The sequence below is a fragment of the Chaetura pelagica genome, unplaced genomic scaffold, assembly GCF_000747805.2.
Source record: "Chaetura pelagica isolate M959 unplaced genomic scaffold, ChaPel_1.0 scaffold737, whole genome shotgun sequence".
NCBI classification, from domain to species: domain Eukaryota; kingdom Metazoa; phylum Chordata; class Aves; order Apodiformes; family Apodidae; genus Chaetura; species Chaetura pelagica.
In genome coordinates, this window is record NW_009953813.1 from 471,078 (window position 1) to 483,051 (window position 11,974).

The window sequence follows — 11,974 nt, forward strand, 5'->3', positions numbered from 1 at the left end:
ACAAAATGGGGATTCACTTTGAGATACTTGCCTAAGTGTAAATGAGCTATGGAATGACATGGGCTGTTCCATGTCGTTATATGTGCAGATGTTGTTACCTACACAGCCAGATGACCTGCAGAAGTGAGCACAAACACACACACACTGTAAATAACAGCACGACACCTGCACACGGGGAGCTTATTTGGGAGACAGTAGGGGTTTAAGTAACACGCAGATCAACTTACTTCAGAGGAGAAATTCAGGTGTAACACTCTCACAAAATGCTCAGAACAGCATCACTCCTGCAAATACTGTGATTTTTCAGAAGCCCAAATATTCAGGATAAGAATAGAGCAGAGACCTCTGTGTGGAGTCTGTGCTGTTCATGGGAGCTGCTCTGAGAAATTTATCAAAATCTTCTCCTGCATTTCTGTTCAGCTACCTATGTATTTATGGCATATAATTACAACACAGCCTCTGAAGGCCCTGCAGGAGCCTCTTCCTTTTCTCTGACCTCTCTGCCATTTGTCACTGCATTCAATGTGATTCCTCTTCCCTTTCTTTATGCTGAATCATGCAATACATTTTGCATAAAGTTAAAAAGCCAGTAGGGCATTCTTCCAGGGCTGAAAAAGAACAATCAATAAAGTAAAAATGAAATAATAATTTTAAACAGCCAAAAGCATTCTGACTAGGTTAGAAAGATCTGGAGACTACAAGTGCAAGCAACAGTAAAGAGAAGCATTTGCATCCACAACGGAGGTGTTAGTGTGCAGGGAAGAGAGGCCTTAATAGGCCTGGCAGCCATCAGAAGCACCTAAGTGGGTTTCCAGCTCTTGTTTCAATGCTGGAGTGTCACCATTAATGGTTAAAAAATCCAGGAGCACTTTTGAAACTCAGAACCCCCCAGTAATGAAGTAAATTTCTTGATTACACAAAGGTTTGTGTCATGACTGATCATCATGTTCTCCAAGGCAGAAAAAAATGTTGTTCCAGAGAGAACTATTTTCTTCTGAAAACTAGGAAAAAAGGCTTTTCTTTAAAGAGAAGAAAAAGAAAAAAAAAAGACAATATATGCTTTGGAAGTCTTGAAATATTGTGCTTTGGCAGGTTTTGTTTCTAAGCAACCTCCAACACTGGAATAGGAAGCACAGTGGCCTCACTGTATTTGTCCCTTTCTAGCAGCTACAAAAGTTGATTGAAAACTGCTCTTAGGAAATGAAGTAATAGTAACACTAGTGATCAACAATGGTACTGATCGGATTCCAGGTGTCCACAGCCTTACACTTGCTTTTTCAAAAGGTAACAGTATGTTCTTGAAGACCTAGCACTGCAAATCTTTTTGTTTTCTATTAAGAGGCTGCCAAGGCTGGAAGGTAGGCTCTTTGCCTCTGCACAACAACAGGACCAAAGGAGACCATAAACTTAGAAAAGACCTACCAAAGCATCTGTGCTCTTTCTCTGATACACAAAGACTGTTTTTACCATATGGGATCATACACCTTGGGTAGCATAGAAAATAATGGCAAGAGTTGACCAGTCTCAGACCAGTGACAGACACCTATGTCAGGAAGAGCCTGTAATTGTGAAAAAAAGGTAGTGGCAAATAATAGGCACTGGATTCCCTATGAATTTGTAGGATGGATATTTTCTGGGATCATCCTGGAAGAAGGAGCAGTGCCCAGAAGCAAGCTGTAACTTGGGACTCTCAAATGCTTCATTTTGATACTTCACACTATTTTTTCCTTTCCTTACAGAAGCTGATTCACTGTAGACCTGGTCCTTTAACACCTTTTCACTCAAGCTGAGCTTCACTTACTCAGATTAACAAAGCCATTTAGTGTTTAGATGCAAAATCATGACTTCTTATGGAGACTAAAGCCTTAGATTGCTATAATTACCCTTCACAGTGATGCATGAAAGCCTGAGACATATATACAATCACATCAAGCTTATTACAGCCTTGGTCCCTTTTAAACTGTCAGTTTACCTTTCCAAGACATGCAAGCGAGGTTTAAACACACTACAAATGTAAGGCTCCCTAATGCAGAGGCTGCAGGGGAGGGAGGGGCAGAGCAGGAAAGTCTTATTCTGGGTGTCCCCAGAGTAACCCATTAAACTGAGCTTTGGACACAAAAAAATGTTTAGTATCTGGGAATACAATTCCTTGCCTATAATTCTCCATAGCACAGTACTTATTTCTTAGTACATTACCTTGTTTTTTCTTCTTCTCTAAGTAATTTCTGCACTAAAGATTCATTCTGCTTGATAATTACCATAATCCTATTTCCATACCAGTCTCTCATCCGTTATCCCAATGTTAGCAAGCATCCTTCACTTAGTCCTGTATCTTGCACACTCTAATTTATTTGACAGCCACTCTTTAACACACACTATTCACCTTCCAATTTCCTTGCACTCCTTAGCTCTTCAGTCAGCTCAGATGTTGCACACTTAGCCAGAAACTCAGTCATTTGAGCTCTGCAACTTAAAATAGTAACCTGAAGTCTTGGATACACTTATAATAGAAACCATATATACTCTAGGAAAAGGGAACTGTAAGAAGAGCAGTTTAACACCTGCATTTACCCCTGTGAAAGAGCATAAGAAGGAGGTGCTTAGCCTGCTCAGGTGCTGAAGAGCGGATGCAGAGAAAGGAGAAATTCTTGTACCTGGCACTGAATGAAGAGTGTCCAGGGCTTAATAAAGAGCTGAGGAGAGAACAGACCTCATAGCAAATTAGTGAACAGGGCAGTTATGGAGAGGAGATCTCATAGGGAATAAACTGCAAATTGGGGCATGAGGATGTTTCTGGAAATGAGAGGAGGGTTGTTGCTCTGCAGAGCAGAGCTGAAGGGAGCCATAGGTATAGGGATGGGTGCAGAGGGTGAGAGCCATGGCTGGGACCTGACATCCCCATCCTTCTCTTTGCCTCTGCTCAGCAAGGCAAAGCTCTGAAAGCCAACAGCTGACAGAAGAGGCTATATGAATGCTACGGGTGAGGAGCAGTACCCAGACACTATAAAAATGCTTTCAAGGGATCTTTAGTGTTCACCAGAATAATCCCTGTAAAACAGATGGCAGAAGACTTTAATATTCTGCCTGAAGGACAACTCCTCTAGAAACACATCATCATTCCCAGAGCTGCTTTCTACTGGCAGTAATGGGAAGGTGTCCAGATCCTGCAGTGGCCATAAGGACACTCAGCAGTCACAAAGCTGACAGTAAAAAAAAAACAACAAAAAAACCAAAAAAACCAACACCACAAAAAATAAACCTGAGAGGAAATTTTCCTCATTGAAAGGCAAAATGAAGTGGTGCAGATTGGAACTTCACAAAAACCTATTCCAGACTTTTAATGAGGATGCAATTAACAGATCCATTTGTACACAAGGGACAAGATTTCTGAGATGCTTAACAACTCTCAGCTCCCAGGGTAGCAGTATCCTGGATTTCAGACAGTCAACTACTGCATAAATACTATTAAGCAGACCAAAGGCTCTATTAAGTTCTTATCACCATATTACTAGACAGTGGTGAAGTGTTACAGTGCCTGGGACACAGCACTTTCCCTCTTTCCAACCAGTATAAACAATATTTTTTTAAGAATCTGAAAAATCAGTCTTCAACCTCAAAAACCATGTAAATAATACTTTCAGATCAGGTCCCTTAAAAATGTTTCATCTTATACTATAAAAGGTTGCCCTTTTCATTGGCAACAAATTAAAAAGCAGGTACATGGAGAGTTGTTTCAAACTGGAAAACAAACATCTAAGAAATGCCAGCATGTCAGCTGCTTGATCCATTTTTTACAGGAAACATTTGTCAAAACTGACATTTTTCCCTTAAAAAAATTAAAGTTTTGAAAAACTAGTCATTTCTTGTCAACAAAAATTGCATCAGAAACTCTCCAGCTTACTCTCATGGATATAATATTCTCTCAGGTACATCCTTAAGAAAGTAATACAGAGAAATATAAGATAGGAAAGGTAATCCTGCTATTTATATGTGTATGACCAAAAGTTTCTGACCCCTGTACTGCAAGGCAGAAAAGGGCTTTTTTTCCACAGGGCTCTGATTACTCTCTTTTTTGCTAACATGAACGTTGCTGCTGCAGCCACACGATTCAACATCCAGAAGAGTGCTGAGCAGTATCATCATTTTCCTGGACAGATGGTAAGGCTGGGTTCTTGGCAAGGATCCCACAGAGGGAAAAGCAGCAAGATCTGCAGAGAATATGTATGTGAGAGAAGTTAGAAAAAGGAAAGGAGGGGGCTCCTAGTGCAGAGAGGTAGAAACCAAGTGAAATCAGAAGTCAAGGAGGAACAAGGATCCATGGTCCAAATTGTGCTAAGAAGGGGGAAATGGCCAGTGAAGGATGGAAGCCCTGACATATTATTGATCCACAAATTGAAAAAAAATATCACTGCTAGTGCTTAGTAATAACAGCAGCTCTCACCTTCATATCTAAGGATTATAAACCCATCTCAGGCCATCTCTGTTAGAGCTCAGCCATAATCCTTGCTAATTCTTGATTTTTACTTTTTCAAACTCATTTTCACTGCCAAGATAATAACCAGACAGAGAGAAAAAGTCTCAGAGTATAGAACCCCAAACCAATGTTAGAAGAAGTAGGCTGTGGGAAACTTCCCTCAGTCAAGAAGAAAAACAATTATTGACTGCAATTTAAGAGGGTGATGGTATCAAAATAGGTCCAATCTTTCTCAGGTCTTCAACAGTCACTTTCCTTACTTTGTCTTTCTATCAAATATCCTAATCAGATGATGTTGATAAAAGAGTCACTGAGGAATTTCCAGTTGGATGTTCTCAGACCTGAACACAGGCCAGTGAATCAGTGTGATTTAGTCAGCTGAAGAGCTGGTCTCTTTTTGGCAAATGCAGGTCAGTTCTTGAGATGCAAGTTTATATGTACTTGTAGACAGGTAGGGGAGCACTATATACACCACTAGGAAAAAGTCCTTCTGACTCCTCCCATTGTCTTTCCAGTCTCACAAGTTTGGAAATAATATTTGTCCTTGCAACATAAAGCATTCTTGAGAGAAGACTGTGTCACAGTCCTGGGTTGGAAACCCCTTGCCCCAAGTGTGGCTGCAAATACTTACAGGAGTCTGACTGGGTCTGGACAGCCACAGATTTAAAAATCAAAGTCTGTGGCAAGGCCTGCCTTAAAAAGAGTTTGCTTTGAATTCTGGATGAAGAGGTGTCTTTTGCTGTGGCTTCAGAGGAGAGTGCTGCATTAAGTGAAAACTAGGGATAAAAACAAGTTTCTCCTGAGACTTCTTATTATTACAAAATTATTTGATAGATACGTAACACAGGTTCAAAAACTCTCCATAGAGCTTATTAAGCAAGCTATGTGTGCCACAGATTCTGTATGAGTGGCTGTGAGCTAAAAGAAGAGCAAAATATTTGAAAATCATTGACTTGAAATCATCTGGTTCAAAAAACTGCTTCTCAGCAGTACAGACAGCACCTGATGATTGCTCCCCTGCAGCAGAGGTAGGACATATAGGGTAAAAGTCCTGTGTCTGGTATAAAAATAATTGATTTGCTGTAAGATGCTGCTGGGATCTCTGGGACAGGACTTACTTATTCACTTGGCCCATGCTGTAAAGTAGAAGAGGATTGGTGCAGATGCAGCTCTGGTACACTGAGAAATGTATGTAAAACTGAGCTGAAACCAGTGTGTTACCAGCAGATCAAATTAATTATTTAACAGATAAAGCATCTTTTTTCAAAATTCTCTGCAACAGAGTCTATTGAAGTTAAATCATCTTACAGCTTCTGGATAATTGCTATTGATCTGTGGTGGGTCTCACATATTTCTGTGTCCATGCACACTGGCTGTTTTCTCCCATCACAACAAAATAGCTACTGTGTAATTTGGTCCTAGACTACATTACTTCCCTAGAGCAACACATTTTTCTGTGAAGAGAAGATATGAATGATGTTTGAAGATGAGGCATTTACAACAGCTCATTTGTTTGAAGGCAGAACTGGGCATAGTCTGGACATGACTAGATCAGTTGTAATTAAACTATCCAATTGATGTTAAATGGGAATCTGGCTGTACTGCCCTAATACCGTTACACTTTTTCATACTAACTCATCCCAAGGGCACTGGGAGAGATTTCTAGTTTCCAGCAGGTCAGTCACTAACCAACTACTGCCTTCTGTGCTGGTGATTTTCATAGCAGAGTGGCTGTGGGCTGAACTGAACTTATAACCCACCATGTTCTGCAACAAACTAAGGGAAAGACCCCCAGGTTGTTAAGGGTAGATTGTATCACAAAAACTGATGTTTTGTTGGTGCAGATGCTTTAAAGGTCATGTCTGAGACAGTATGTGCTGCAGCAAACTGGCACAGTGAATGTGTAGCAGATGAAACAAGGAACAAGCATCAGTCAAGCAGAATAAGTAGCTTTTCTGAAGTTAAGGATGCAGACTAGCAAATGCAGTTTGTGAGTTGTGGAGAAGTGTTTAACAGTAGAAGTTGGAAAGCAATGGCTTAGCAGCACAAAGCTATATAAGGAGGGACAGACTACACATTTATGGCCTTTCTCTGAAATATAAAGGTCAATTTGACAAGCTGAATATGTATAATGAGCTGAGACAGATGGTATAAGTGTATTGTAGCTGATAAATAATGAACAGACTTGCCTCAAGAAGCAAAAGCTGGGAAGAAATCACAACAGAGAGCTTAGTCAGAAGGGAGGTGGTGAAAGGGAAAAGAACAAAACCACGGGTGACAGGGAAGTATTGCAGCAGGAAGACTGGTGGGAGAAAAGTGTCTGGTTTCAAGCGACAGAGTTTTGTGGAGATGGTAATTTACCCAAAGAAAACTCTAAAATGCATATGCCTGAACTCAAATTTGTCCTTCTTACTGAAGTTAACAATCTTTTACCTGGAAAATACTCATGATCTCTAAACTTGTCCTAGAGATCTATTCTCTCTTCTTCTCTCTCATTATTGTAGTACCTAGGCTATTTACAGTGCTCACAGCTCCCCTGCAAGGTAGGGAAGTAGTTAGGTTTGTTTTGCACATCATAACTGGAGGCGGAAGACAACTAAATCTTCATCTGGACACCAAAATGGAAATGCTGTGCCATACTCCCTGGGCACTTGTAGAACAGCAAGCTGAGGCTTCCTTCCAGTCTTCTCACCAACTTATCTTTGACATGATGATCAAGACAAAGATGAGTATTGCTGTCTCACAGATCTTCTCCTAACACGGTTCCAAGGCACAAACCCTCATCAGGGTTCCAAGGAGTACTCTGTGTTGTCCCAACACAGATGCAAATCAAGATTTCCCAGGGTAACCTTGGGAAGTCCTACGAGTGCCAAACATTCAACCCATGTTTCTTTAACTCCTTGTCTTGTTAAATGCAAAGAGCTAGAGTCTCTGAGGCTTTGCTGCTTGTTAATAAAGAAGCCTCTCTGTCAGCCTTGCACCTGGCAGCATAAACCAATGGCTAATTTGATGTTGATTCAGAAATAATAGTGCCCTGGTGACCTCTAATGAGTTTGAGCATTTCTATGTGTGTTTGCTTTTGGACAGCTTATTAGGTCTAACCTTCCCAGGCTTGCAGGACCTGACAAGCTCCCAGAGATGTGTAAGCAATAACCTTGGAAAGAAACTGCCTGCAATTCAGCAAATTCTGCCTGTGTCAGGCAGCAAGCACACCCGATTAACTATGAACTGCTTAGTTTATTGGCAAAGATGTGCCTCTAGCTACAAAGGGGACTTGTATTTCATCACACTTGCATCTGTGTTATTAACTAACAAGCCACTTAATTAACTAATTCATTAATGCATGGCTGTGATTAATAGATTTGCTCCTGTGACAGAGTCATGAAAGCAGACTCAGTGCTGGGTGACTTCTAAATACTGCTTTCTTGCAGAAGAGATTTTATTTGAGCAAGTATCTTTATTAAACACCCCATTCTCCTATCTCTAGCTAATGGAGCAGTACCAATATCTGCTGTGCCTCTTTCCCCCAGTACTTCCTACTCCTGTCCTTCCCTCCTTTCTGCTTTCCTGAAGCCTGAAGCTCCCCCTCTCCCTTGGCTCCATGCAGCCAAGGTGTCTTCAATGTAGCTGTGGCACACAGTCCCTCTCTGCCTAGAGTTCCCACGTGCCAAGGCCAGGACGTGCCAAGGCCAGGACGTCTCATCCCCCTCCTGTCTCAAATGGGAAATGACTGCAGCATTTTAGGTACTGAAAAGCACCCTTTACTGTCCAGGATCACTTTCCCATGGCTGGAGGAACTACCAACCTCCTCACAAACCAGAGGCAAAAGGACAAATAATTTAATGCATCTTACAGCAGCCCTTGCAGGGTTGTCTCCTGTTTTCCACCACAGTATTGGAGCATGTTAAGAAAGGACTCTAGCAGAGACATTTCCCAGCCCAGAATGCTCAGGCACCAGACTCCAGAGACAACTGCTTGCCAGCTCCAATGAAGTGCACCAAGGCCCTGGCCATGCCAGAAATTAAGCTCATTCCAAGAAACCCCCTATGCCACAGCCTGTCACAGCCAACCTTATGCTCCTTAACAGGTTTGTTATTTAAGCCTCCATTTGGGGCTGCTCAGCACTGGAGTCTGAGGTGCATGGTTGTGATACTAAGACTGAGATCAAATAGAAGGGGTGGGTGTAGAACCAAATTTCAGCCTCTTCCTTTTCCTGCATAAGCACACCAATACCACTCTTTTGTGGCCACAAGAGCTTTCAAAACTGCAAATGCACTGCTCATTATGCACCTTGCCTGTGGAGAAATACAAGTGCAAGCAGCAGCTCATTTTAAGATACACTCACTCTGAGACTCCTTTCAAGGTATGTAGCAGGAAAAATACTGGAGTGATTGCTTTTGCTCCATTGTCATAACATTTTGATCCATTTGACCATTTTTTAAATAGAAAACACTACCAAGGAGACCTGAACTTCACAGCATCCAGCATCATTTAACAGGTGCCATTACCTGGTTATCAAATTCACTATGTGCATCACATCTATCACTGCAGCACTAACAAAACATACTCACAAAGTGATGTTTTCTTCTCTAAGAAAGCAATTTGCAAAGTCTGTCTTAAGCTGGAGGACTGCACCTTAAATATCTCAGATTCACAGAACTTTGAAACCAGCCTCTTGCAGAAAATCACAAAAATAGATTTTTTTTTTCATTGACTAGATGCACAAACTAAACTTGCTACAGGGAGTGCAATATGTTGGCTCTGACTTAGCAGTAACATAAGACCCCACATATAGCAACACCACATTTATACTCCTGTTTTATCCCCATATGGAGGCTTTCAACTCCAAAGAGCCCCTGGCAGTTTTTGTGTACTATGCAACAGGAGCATGGCTAATTTAAGCATGTATAGTGGGCTCCCTGATATTATGGAAAGGTGGATTGCTTGGCAGTGTTTTTTCCCCCAAGCATTTCATTTTCATTTCTTATTCCTGCAGGAGTCTTTAGATTAGCTCTTTGCAAGAGTAGCACATTTATACAGAGTCTTAACCTTGAGCAGTATCTTGCCAGCCCATAGTCATGTAGATCTCAGCTATACCAGTCAACTACTATATCACAGTCCTCTATTGAATAGGAGAGAAAAGGTGGAAACCTCAGAAACAAGGAGCAGATACTGCAGGAGCCAAAGAAGGAGCAAAAATACCAGCAGAGCATGAGGTACAGCAAAGAAAGTAGGACAAGGCAGGGGGTTGGATGATGAAGGTCAGACAGAAAGGAAGAGGGGAAGGCATTACAACAGCTGGAGTTCCCAGTCTTGAAACTAATGTTGCCTTGAGCCAGTAAAAGGGACAAAAAAGAAGGAAGTGATTAGGCAAGCCACCTCCGTAGCAGTGAGAAGCCTGTGCATTTGCCTCACAAACACCCTGTTAAATTCCTGTGTTCATGTTGGACATTAATGATGAAAAAGCTTCAACTCCCAAAATTAATAGCTACAATACATCATCAGGCTGGAGCACCATATCTCAAGTGTATGCAGAAAGAAAATCCTCAGAATCACCTGTCAAGGCAGAAGATGGATTTAGCTATTACTTATTGCTTAGTGTGACTCATGCTGGTGGGAATGGGTGTGACAGTACAGATGGGAGCTGAAGTCAAATTGCCAGCAGCATAATTTATGCCAGGAGAGTTGAATTCAAGCTGCTTCTGCTTCTGTTTTACCTGTGATTCTCTTGTAAAATATGAAAATCATAAGAAAACAGTTTGAAAAACATATGCCTGTGCAGCCATTGGTCAGAACTCAGGTTTAGTTAGGGAAAAGATGATGTAATATCTTGGCCAGCATCAAGAAGTCTGCACAGCTTTCTGCAATGCCACAAATAGCTCAATTAACAAGATATTTACTTACTCCTAGGTTTACCTCTTACCTGCAAAATAGCTGTATTAACTCACTTTCTCTGCCTGTCAGAGACTATGTAGGTAAAATACCTGCAAACCTGAAAAGTGAATCTTGTAGTCATTGATGGAGAACACAAAACTTGCTGGACTTGCCAATACCACTTTGATCTTGAAATTACCCTTGCAAGGACAGAGTCTCCTGTGAATGATTCCCAGTGTGCTGTTTCTAATCAGAATCAGCAATTCTTCCAGCTTGTTTCACAGCTTCTGTTCCTCTTATTTCAGCTCTTCCCCCAGAAGACATGCTGAAGACACTAAGAGTCCTTAGATTCCCTAAAAATGGAAAGACAACGGAGAGATCCTGAAACTCTGGGGTCTCCATGTAAAGAAGATGATCTGGCAGCTGGGGAGGGTAAGGATCCCATGATCATGAGACTGGTCCTCATCATTCCAAGTCTGAACAAGCTTCTTCCTGCAGGTACTGAAATGAGGGGAATCCCTCTAGACCCTCTCAAAGGCCAGTCTCTTCAACCCAGCTCAGGCCTTGTGCTTTGCAGCAGAAATTCCAGCTTAAATATCCCTGGCAGAGTTAAATGAAGAGATAAAGCTTTTTGCATTGAAGAACTCAGCATCTTCCTCCTTTCCCCAGGAGTCAGGGACACAGTGTATCCCACAGCTACTGTCACCATGTGCCCCAGTGCATGTCACCAACAGACAGGACCCAAGGCTGTTGCTCTGGCAGCTGTCTGCTCCCACACAGTTGGCTGGCCTCCACTTCTCTTTGGCCTACTTGCAAAAAAATATTATTTGGCACCAGGATACCTTCTCCCCTTCATGCCTCTCTAAATCTCAGCTGGAACATGGCTCTTCTTGTCAGCAGGCCTATTGGGGGACCGTGGTGGGCAGCTGCACTTGGCCCCATCTGAGGATTTCATCTGTCAGTGTGTCATCATCCAGCTTCCAGTCAAGATCAAACCTTGCCAGGCTCCCCTGGGCCACTTTGCCCATCCTTTTGACTGTCATTTTGATAGTCTTGAGATTTAGGAGAGCTGGCCATGCTATGTGTGCTGCAGAGCCAGGCACAACAGGCCTTGAAGAGCTTGAAAAGCTACCCACAAAAAACATGCGAGGGACTGCTCCAGGTACACCTATTGCCAACCCTGCCCACAGCAGTGTCCTTCCACTTGGCTTCTGATGAGAAGACAAGTGGGATCAGAGATCCCAGGCTTTCCTCTAGCTCCTGCTTTCCCCTGTACTCACAGGCAAACTCCTGAATTTGGCATAGTGTGCAGCCCAGCACAGCCTGAAATGTGTTGATCACACTTACTCCTATTGCTGGTACTATCCATCCCCACCCAGTTTTAGAGATCATGTCCTGCACCACTGCTCTATTTTCATTCCTTCCTTCAACCTCAAGACAGTTGTCAACCCTTCTGCAAGACACAGTCAGGACTGGGTAAAGTCACCTGCTGGCAGATGGCACTGCTGGTCAAGCAGCTGCCAGATCAGCATGTCCCCAAGCCCCATGTCAGATGGAAAGGCAGGCATGACAGGGCTGCAAGCCTGGTGAGAGGTCTTTGTGAAGTATCTGTCTTCCTCACCCCTC